This window comes from Palaemon carinicauda, chromosome 27 (assembly GCF_036898095.1).
Source record: "Palaemon carinicauda isolate YSFRI2023 chromosome 27, ASM3689809v2, whole genome shotgun sequence".
NCBI lineage: Eukaryota > Metazoa > Arthropoda > Malacostraca > Decapoda > Palaemonidae > Palaemon > Palaemon carinicauda.
Window position 1 is genome coordinate 10,142,450 of NC_090751.1, and position 10,000 is coordinate 10,152,449.

General features: G+C 33.0%; 1 pseudogene; it reads left to right on the forward strand.

Annotated features, from left to right (window-relative positions):
* The window catches only part of LOC137620472 (serine/arginine repetitive matrix protein 2-like), a 62,606-nt pseudogene extending 58,222 nt beyond the window's left edge, over positions 1-4,384 (forward strand).
* The last annotated feature ends 5,616 nt before the right edge of the window (positions 4,385-10,000 follow it).

The following is a 10,000-nucleotide window of genomic DNA, read 5'->3' on the forward strand; positions in this document are numbered from 1 at the left end:
GGTACTGGATAGCTTTAGCATAATGTCTTAAAAGACCAAACACGTATACACGATCAGCGCAGTATCCTTCTCTTTATCCAAACTAGGACCAGACATTATCTGCCAATTACGCGGCAGGTGAAGTGATAGATCGTAGTTTGGAGTTGGTTTGGTCTTGTTGAAATAATGGATTGCTATGAATTTGGATGAGAGAGAGAGAGAGAGAGAGAGAGAGAGAGAGAGAGAGAGAGAGAGCGTAATGGGTGAATGGCTGGCATACCTGATACTTTGAAAAGACAGTCTTATATCCAGGAGGAGTAAGAGTACGGTGTTATGGAAGGTATTTTCCATTCATGATGCAGCAGTTAAAGTATAAATGTTGGAAACAGCGTAGTGTTGCTTTTTCTCTAAAGGTATATATAGGTTGAAATGTATGGCTCATTGTTATTTATATGCAAATACACACACGCGCGCGCGCTCACACACACAAACACATACACACACAGATATATATATATATATATATATATATGTATATATATATATATATGTATATGTATATATATGTATATGTATACTGTATATATGTATGTGTATATATATATATATATATATAAAATCTCACCAAAAACAAATTCCAAAGGTAGACCGTATCCCCCCAGTTCTGTCTGCTCGTTAGCAGTCATTTTCGAAAGGATTTTGTTCCTAAAGTTTATCTCTCTCTCTCTCTCTCTCTCTCTCTCTCTCTCTCGACCCGGTAAAAGAGTGCTTTTCCTGGAACTTTATCAGTTTTATTAAGAGTGATTCAATGCAGATACTCGGGAGTCATTGGGTTTTCTGTCTATCAGGGAACGGAATATATAAGCAGCATCGAGATATACTCTTTGGCTTTGGGTACACGCTAGATAACAGCCTCTGGTACACGCCAGAGTAAGACCTTTTCCGTATTACCTCTCCTGTTCTCCCCGGTATGATATCTCGATGCTATTTGCATATTGCTGAATTAGAGTGTTGCGTTTCACCATGAAAGATGTGAGAGATCTTTGATAAAATCATACATTGTATTGGGGTTTAGAATTTATGGAATTTTTTTATGCTGTATTTACCGTGAAGGAATACATTGTATGTTGGTGTTTATGCTTGTTATTTTTTTAGTATACATAGATTCTATATGCATAAAAATATTAGATTAAATGTTTTTTTTTTTTAACTGTTTTCGTTTTCATATTGTGTCAATGTTCAGTATTATGATTATTATGATAATTGCTAAGTTACAACCCTAGTTGGAAAAGCAGGATGTTACAAGCCCAAGGGCCCCAACAGGGAAAATAGCCCAGGGAAAATAGAACAGTAACAACATTAAAATAAATATTTCCTATATAAACTATGAAAATTTTAACAGATAAAAGGAGGAGGTATAAGATAGAATAATGTTCCCGAGTGTACCCTCAAGCAAGAGAACTCTAACCCAATACAGTCGAAGACAATGGTATAAAGGCTATGGCACTACCCAAGATTAGAGAACAATGGTTTGATTTTGGAGTGTCCTTCTCCTAGAAGAGCTACTTACCAGGGCTAAAAAGTCTCCTCTACCATCTATTTTACCAAGAGACGAACTCTTATCATGCCCTGTTAGCAAATGTCACATATGCTAAATTAGCTTTAGGATATATTATATTTAATTAGTTATCAATATACCCATGGGCTGCAAGAGCCCGTGCCTGGTCGTAAGGGCCAGGCAATCTAAAACAACATCAATATTATTATTATTATTATTATTATTTGCTAAGCTACAACCCTAGTTGGAAGAGCAGGATGCTATAAGGCCAGGGGCTCCATCAGGGAAATATCTCAGTGAGGAAAGGAAACGAAAAAAATAAAATATTTTAAGAAGAGCAACAACATTAAAATAAATATCTCTTATATAATCTATAAAAACTTTAACAAAACAAGAGCAAGAGAATTAAGATAGAATAGTGTGCCCGAGTGCATCCTCAAGCAGAACTTTAACCCAAGACAGTGGAAGACTGGTACAGAGGCTATGGTACTACCCAAAATTAGAGAACAATTATTTGATTTTGGAGTGTAATGCTATGGAGGGACAAATTATTCATATGTTCTATTTGCAAATAGGTACACATAGGAATTTTAGGCTATATTAATACTGATTGATCTTTTCAGCTGCCATTAGCTATCGCCTGTTTTAAACAAATATATGATACCCTGATAGCAAATTGTACATCATGCTTTCGAATTGCGTTTTAGGAAACCATTCAGTATTACATCATACTAGCGTATTATCAGGTAATTAATCACTTTTATATCCTGCTTCCAATATATATATATATATATATATACTGCATATATACACATACATATATGTATATGTAAATATATGCATACACACACACACACACACACATATATATATATATATATATATATAAACTAGTTAATATGATATTATACCATGGATTGATCTGTCAACTAATGAATGCTATATCCTGCCAACAAACTGTTAATGATTAAAAGATCAATTAATATGTTATCTGTCTAGCGAATTACTTATAAATCGACTTGATCTTGTCACATCTTGATGTTGAGTTGCGGATCAGGAGACCAAGACTTACCATATCCTGCTATCAAGGCAGGCAAAGAATTGGCAGTCGGGAGACTCCTTCTTAGAGGCATCATGCATTTTGGATGTCAGCCATAACGTCCTCCTTGATACTGCCGTGCTATTTTGCCCTCCACGACCGGTCTCCACTGCTATTGACGCGGGGGTATTGACGTCACTCAACGGTAGTCGAAGCTTTTGTGTGGAGGGGTCGGGCGCTGGGTCTTGTGTCTTTTAGTAGATTGTAATTTTTTTTTTTACTCAGCCGAGTAAACAGGAGTGGAACTTATTAAGAGAGAGAGAGAGAGAGAGAGAGAGAGAGAGAGAGAGAGAGAGAGAGACATTTTATTATTACTATTATTACTACTTGCTAAGCTACAACTTTAGTTGGAAAAGCAGGATGCTATAAGCCCAGGGGCTTCAACAGGGAAAATAGCCCAGCGAGGAAAGAAAGCAAGGAAAAATGAAATATTTTAAGAAGAGTAACAACATTAAAATAAATATCTCCTATTTAAACTTTATAAACTTTAACAAAACTAGAGGAAGAGAAATACGATGAAATAGTTTGCCCGAGTGTACCCTCAAGCAAGAGAACTCTATCCCAAGACAGTGGAAGACTATGGTACAGAAGCTATGGCACTACCCAAGACTAGAGAACAATGGTTTGATTTTGGAGTGTCCTTCTGCTAGAAGAGCTGCTTACCATAGTTAAAGAGTCTCTTCTGCCCTTACCAAGAGGAAAGTAGCCACTGCACATTTACAGTGCAGTTACCCTTGGGTGAAGAAGAATAAGGATAGGTCTTTAGTTGTATTTTGCGAGATTTAATCCCAAAACGTAATGCAAATAATAAATAACGCCATACGTAAGACCTAAATGGATGTCAATTTACTTAACACTGAAACTCGCACCATGCAGGCGGTTATATTTTCCAGATACTTTAGGATATTAACTAAACGAGTGTCCTCCTCCCACAGAGATTGCAATCTTGCGAGAGAGAGAGAGAGAGAGAGAGAGAGAGAGAGAGAGAGAGAGAGAGAGAGATTTAAGTAGATTATTATAATAAGATAAATTTAATTCATGACAAAATATAAGCTAAAGATGATGATCACAACTAGATACTATATTTTTGAGAGACAGAAATCAAGAGACAATAGTGATAATATCAATACATGGTACTCCCGAGAGAGAGAGAGAGAGAGAGAGAGAGAGAGAGAGAGAGAGAGTAAGGAAGGATACTATACATGATGGTACAATACACCAGAGAATCGTAAAAAGGGGGGGGGGGGCGTTACATGCTATTGCTAAACAGCGCACTGGACCTAATTATCAGGATCCCACTTAAGACTGTTACTGTACGGGCTGTCCCCTAATGGCGTTTCCTGAATGGGCCCCATTCCTAGTAGAAGGCAATTTCATTTAATGTTAGATGTTTGTCTCTAGTCCATTAGCAGCATGGAAAATTTTCCTACGTACAATAAAAAGAAGTTTCTTCTTTCCTCCTCCTCTACTTTTCAGCTTCGAATGATAGTATTTTGATTCGCCTGGAAGACTATGACTTTTATTTTTGCCATTGTTGCAGTTTTATGGCGACGTTTGGGAGTCATCTGTTACGCTGCTTCTGTTAGAGATAGGATCTCTTTTTTTTTGTTTGAATAGCTGCCCCCCATTTTCGTAAATGCCCCTCATGTCTGTCACAAATAGCGCCGGAGGATTACTGGGCTGGAGATCCTTTTGTGTCTGAAGGAGGCCGTTACTGCAAAGTGCAAGGCATCTTTGGCCCCGACTAAGGAAAATTTATGGTTATAAAAGGCTCGATTTTCGCTTTTATTTATTAGTTTTTATTGGTGGGGGGGGGATAGATTACAACGAACGAGCTGATTAATGTTGTCTTATATTATACCAAGCCTTTCCATTGTTGTATCTCCCTCCCACCTTTTTTGCTTGTTATTTGCCCCGTTAGAGATTCGAAGAAATTGCTTTCCTTGTAGGTTTTGGTTGGTTGGTCACAGATTCATTTTGTCTGTGCAAGGCATTGGTCCTTGCTGCTTAGCAACCCGTAACTTTAGTGTAGTTATATATCTTACCACCAACAATAGGAATTACTTGACTAACTAAAAAGTTTAAATTCCTGTTTACACTTTCTACCTTCTACTTTACATCCATTCGTTCAGATCTCTTTCAACAGTGCATTCCAATGTCTTCAAATTCATCTTGCACCCTTTTTACCTTTTAATCAAGAACAGATCATGTCAGAAATTTGAATAAGGTAAAATGGAGCTGAGACGGCATGTCGTGAATAATGGAACGTTACATACTGTTACTTGCCGTTCTGTATACTTGAGACATCAGGATGCCAGAAAACTGTCATTCAATCTGCATACTTGAAAATAGCGCCAGTTGTGAGATAGTTAGACTGAGCTGGATAACACCCAGTCTAAGCGCGAAGCTTATCCATTACTTGTAGGATTTTCGATGTTCCACATTTATCACAACAATGTTGTGAATCTCAGAAGACACGTGAGCATTTCAAAGTAAATATTTCAGCGGGTTCAATGACACTGTTGGGCCTAGTTTTCTTGGATTGAATTAGTGTTACGTTAGAAGGGCACTAACCCGAAATCTTGTATTATTATTACTTTGTTCAAGTTCGAAAAGTCACAGCTGGGAGGCCACTGCTTGAGAAGCAAGGAATTGATAGATTTTCTAGAATGCAGTCTTTCTACTACGTGAAATAAAATGAATAAATAATTTTTTCAGAGGTAACGTTTAAAACGAGCTAAAAGAATGACAATTGGAGATAGTTAAAAGAAGTTTCAGTTTGTGAAAGTCATTTCTATAGATGTGTCATTGATAGGATTCTGATGTTATTATTATTATTATTATTATTATTATTATTATTATTATTAGTACAAGCTAAGCTATAACCCTAGTTGGAAAAGCAAGATGCTAATAAGCCCAGTGTGGGAAGGAAACAAGGAAATAAAAAAGACTACAAGAGAAGTAATAAACAATCAAAATAAAATATACTAAGAACAGTAGCAACATTGAATTAGATCTTTCATCTATAAAACATAAAATCTAAAAAAATTGAATAGGAGGAAGAAACATAAGATAAAACAGCCTACCGAGAGTACCTTCAAGCAAGGGAACTAATTCAAGACAGTGGAAGGCCATATATAGAGGCTATGGCACTACACATGACTAGAGAACAATTATTTGATTTTGGAGTGTCCCCCTAGAAGAGCAGCTAAAGAGTCTCTTCTACCCTTACCAAGAGGAAAGTAGCCACTGAACAATTATGCGTCATAAAACACAGTGTGTATACCTATGTATACCTATACTCATTTTATATATACAAGGATATTCTACTTTAGAGAACTTACCTTCATTATGTCCGGGCCGGTTTCTCTGTATATTCCCATAGTTACACAGAATTTCTGTACTTTGATCGATGGTTTGGGTGTAGAGTAGATGTATAGATGTTCTTAATTGAATAATTTTTGATACACCAGTTTTATGATATAGTGCCTCTATTGGATAGATTACAATTAAATTTCCGCTTTACTAAAGTAATTTGTGTAGATATGCAGATATGGGTATAGTATTGGAATATTTTGTTTGGTGACAAACCAACGGTGTTATATACTATGAAAACATATTTATCACTATCTAAAAACAGTGCATTCTCACATATACAATCTTATTAATTTCAAAGACAGAAGAGAAAGTACTTAGCGAAAGGTGGTAAAAAGATTGTATAATGAAAACATTTTCTCGAATGCGATATCCAATATTTGTAGGATACTCAATCTCTCTCTCTCTCTCTCTCTCTCTCTCTCTCTCTCTCTCTCATAACATAATATTCTACGCTCTCATATTTTATATTTTTGTTTCAAGTTCCTATAAACCTACTTTGAACATCAAACCTTCAAAACCTGATTTCATTTTTTTTTCTCTTTTTTAGAATTTTCCTTCTTTGGATCCTCTTTTCTCTCTGTTTACCTTTAAATCCATCTTGTTATTCCTACTCTTCTGTTAACAATTTTATTTTCTCCAGTCTCCTCCAAACCTACCCTTGATTACTTTTCAGTTATCCTTTCACAAAGAAACACCACGCTAGAATTTTGAATTTCTCAATTCCCTTGTGTTAAAGTCTCTCTCTCTCTCTCTCTCTCTCTCTCTCTCTCCTACCCCAGATCTGCTTCTGATATTATCTTAGTGTTGTAAATTCCAGATTCACGACTGATGTTTCTTTATCACAGTTGATGGTTTTCCATAAATTGCGCTCATTTGACTGCCTTTGTTCCTTTCTTTCTGTCATAAAATGTTTCGTCTCTCTCTCTCTCTCTCTCTCTCTCTCTCTCTCTCTCTCTTTTTCAGTATTTTTTATTCATGTACAATATACATCGTCTCTGCAGAACACATAAATTCTTTAGCTCCCACTTTTGTTTTCGTTTTGGACGCTGCACTTCCCTCTTTGTTGAAATTGTTCTTTAAGGAATTCATTTATATTATATTGCTGCAGTTTTTACATTTATTTTGAAACTGTTCGTTAGACTGAAATATCTGTTGATCAAAATAAGCCAGGGAATAAGGTAATAATATCTTCTTATGTAATTTAAATTTTTGGGTTTTTATTCGTTTATGTTGATTGATAATGTACGTCGATCTGGCGTAGAAATGGTCATGGCCATCTATGCTGGGATATTATATTTTAGATAATCAGTGCTTAGGTTGCCTTCACCCATTTGATGTTGGTAATGTGATTTTTCTTAAATAGAACAATTTTTTCCAATAAATTCATTTATCTTTTATTTCCTTTTATATATATATATATATATACATATATATATATATATATATATAAACATATATATATATATATATATATGTATTTATATATATATATACACACATATATATATACGTATATATATATATATATATATATATGTATATATATATTATTATTATTATTATTACTATTATTATTACGCAAAATTAGTTCTGTTTCATATAAAGCATTTTTACGCTAATTTTCATTTAGTTGGCATGTGACAATGTAGCATTGAAATTTTTGTTCATGAAATTTTACAGGGTAGTCATGATGTTTGTCCCCCCCCCCAAAAAAAAAAGGCTTAATCATATTAAATGAAAATAGAAATGTAAAGTGAACCATATTTATATCTGTACTACTACAGCTTTATAAGTTTAATCATATTTCAGGAAAATAATAAAAGTAAAGCAAACAATTTTTTATATGTACAACCGGAGCTTTATAAGTTTGATTCTGTTCAATGAAAATAGTAAAGTAAACTATTTTTATATTTACTACTAGAACTTTATAAGTTTAATTATATTTCATGAAAATAAAATAGAAAAGTAAGGAAAATGATATTTTATATCTGTACAGCGGGAACTTTATAAGTATAATTCTGTTTTATTAAAATAGAAAAGTAATTTTTTTTTATATCTACTACTAGAACTTTATAAGTTTAATTATATTTCATGAAAATAGAAAAGTAAAGCGAACAATTATTATATCTACTGCTAGAACTATATAAATTTTAATTATATTTCATGAAAACAGAAAAGTAAAGCAAACCCTTTTTTATATCTGTACAACCATAGCTTTATAAGTTCCCTCTTCTGTTGCATAAAAACGTGCAGATTATATACGACATTCAAAGGATCAGATTATTGCCATGTGCAAACGAAGAAAGAAAACACTTGATGCATCAAATAAAGAACTTTTCTGCGAAGGGTGAATTTAATCGCTGCAAATTAATAGCAATGAAGAGAAGATAAGGATGATTAGTTCCTAAGGATACAATCTTTAAATTTCATAATCCAGTAGAAGTCGTCTTAATGACACAAGATGTGATATTTTAACATTCAGTTTCTGGAGATGTTTTTAAGCTCTCATTTTAAGGGATGTTACTGCGTGTCCGTATAAATAATTATATGTATATGTACGTATATGTACATAAACACACAGATAATATATATATATATATATATATATGTATGTACGTATATGTACATATACAGACAGATAATATATATATATATATATATATATATTTATATATATATATATATATACATATTAATATATGTGCGTACTATATCTATACCTATATGTATGTATGTATGTATATATATATATATATATATATGTATATATGTATGTGTAATATATCTATATCTATATGTATGTATGTATATATATATATATATATATATAATTATATAAATTGTGTCTGTGTCTTGTGTGTGTAATATATGTATGTATGTGTATATATATATATATATATAATATAAATGTGTATAATATATTTATATATATATATAAATATGTATATATATATATATATATATATACATATATATATGCTGGTAGGCTCAAGATACAATTTTATACTCATAATCTAAAATTATTTCAGGTATAATTCTGGTTCCCAGATCAGACAATTTTTCATCATCCTAAAATGTCCGTGACGTGTTTTTCATCTCGCAAGTCCGACGGACTTATTTCTTTTTAACGGAGACGATATAGAAAATCAATTTCTTTTTTATTCATGTTCCCCCCTTATTACCTGCAGTGTGAAACGAGAGTACATTTTCCTACTTCCCCCGCTGGGAAACGTAATTGTATTGGAAAATGTATTGTTTTTCTGCAGCGTGAATTGTTTTCATGATTATTAGAGGTTCGTTTTATGTTACCCTTCGTGGCGTGTTTGCGAAGGATGTTCTTCGGTCTTATTTACTGACAGTTATTATGGGAGATTTTAATGGTGTCACAATAGTCGCTTCTATGTATTTTTAGAAATAATGGGATTTTACTGGGTATAATTACACAGGGTAGGAAATTATTAACATATTTGTTGTGATAGAATGTTATAAAATGGCCAGCTATTTTTCAATTAGTTCTGTTTATGTTAACACTCAGCTATACATATTTTAGTCATGCTCGGTATTATTCTGAAATGGTTATTATTTGGGTCTTAATTGGTATTACATATATTTAAAAAAATATTAATGATAAAAATTTTTTATGTATGGTCTTTTAATTTTCATTACACATTTTTATGTACTTTTTCAGATTAACTTGATTTTAATCAGAAAAACCTTGGATTCATTACATTGAATTAATCATATTAAAACATCTATTAATTAGAGTTGGGCTAACTGATATGCATTCTATCAAACTTTTGTTTGTTTCAGTCAGATTAAGTGTGACGGTAGTTATTAATATATCTAATTATTTTATAATCAGGAGGGTTGAGCTAATATCTTTTATTATCTGCTTAAATAGTAGAGCTGCATGGATAGCTTTTAGAATATTTTGTTCTTATGCCAGATCACTACTTTTATTGTCCACCATCTCTTAAGTAGATAAC